Source organism: Morone saxatilis, unplaced genomic scaffold, assembly GCF_004916995.1.
Source record: "Morone saxatilis isolate NCDOM2014 unplaced genomic scaffold, NCSU_SB_2.0 Contig21, whole genome shotgun sequence".
Taxonomy (NCBI): Eukaryota; Metazoa; Chordata; class Actinopteri; family Moronidae; genus Morone; species Morone saxatilis.
The window spans coordinates 601,127-602,434 of record NW_023339774.1 but is presented as its reverse complement, the minus strand read 5'-3'; positions in this window follow the sequence as shown (position 1 = coordinate 602,434).

Below are 1,308 nucleotides of genomic sequence, written 5' to 3'. Positions count from 1 at the left end.
GTTCACAGACACTGTTACCTCTTACATCCGTAAGTGCACTGATGATGTGACCCACACAAAGACCATCATCACTCGGGCTAACCAGAAGCCATGGCTGACAGGGGCTGTCCATCAGCTGCTGAGGGCCAGAGACAAAGCCTTCAGGGATGAAAATGGCCTGAGAACAGCGAGAGCCAACCTGTCCCGTGGCATCAGGAAAGCAAAACAGGACTACACAAAAAAGATAACCTGCCAATTCTCGGTGGGGCTGTTGCCATACTTTTTGTTTCCTGAAACCATCGCAATACAATTTAACACAAAACTCAGGAACACCATGACTCAGTGAAAATAGCAGTAATTATTTAATGCAATATTAAAAAGTTGAGGCATTCTACACAAAAACATAAACATCATATTGCAAAACACACACTTTCATTTGCATTTTAAACTGAACTTAGTAAACCACATGACTGATTCTACACATTTAAAATCTTTGGGAAAAAGGCATGTTGACAAAATGTAAATAACCCAAAGGTTTCCACCCTAATGTTGCGCATGCTTGAGCGCATGAAATAAGGGTGCCATAGTAGATAAAATAGGCACGGCAACAGGTAATATGCTGTCAGACGAGTGGAAAGTGGACATAACATAAAATAAATAGTTTATAGGAAATCTATACCACTGTATATAAAGAGATAGTATAAATATAGAAAGGATAATCAAAAGATATGGCTGAAAACGACCTATTGACTGGGAAGAATAGCATACAGATATTTTATGATCAACTAATGTAACTATTGTTAATAGTGCTCCAGAACTGCAAACTATAATGATCAAAACAACATAAAATATAAACGTAGTATTAAGCAAACACAACAATATAAAAGAACAATACTAGAGCAACTGGAGATTATTTATGTAAGGTTAATGTAATTGAAATAAACAAAAGGAAGGTGTATCAATATTGAAACACAGATAACCACAAAGTAAATACTAAATAAATAAAATGACACAATGACAGAGATGATCTACTTTGTAACACACTGACAAAATACATCACAACTTACCGCTTGAGCCAAAAGGCCGCCTGAGTGTACGACGAAGGTCCCCAAGCATCCGACCGTCCACGAGGGGCGGCTGCGGCGCGTGCAGAGGCGCAGGTCCCAAACAAACAAAAGAAGGAAGGGAAGGCCCGGGGGCAAAAAAGAAAGGTGAAGGTGAGAAATGGCCAACACACTGCGGAACCCACGGCGGGAACCCACACCCGCAACAAACACACACAAAACCACACACACGGAACGTCGAAGAGAAGATAAAGATAAGAGAAAG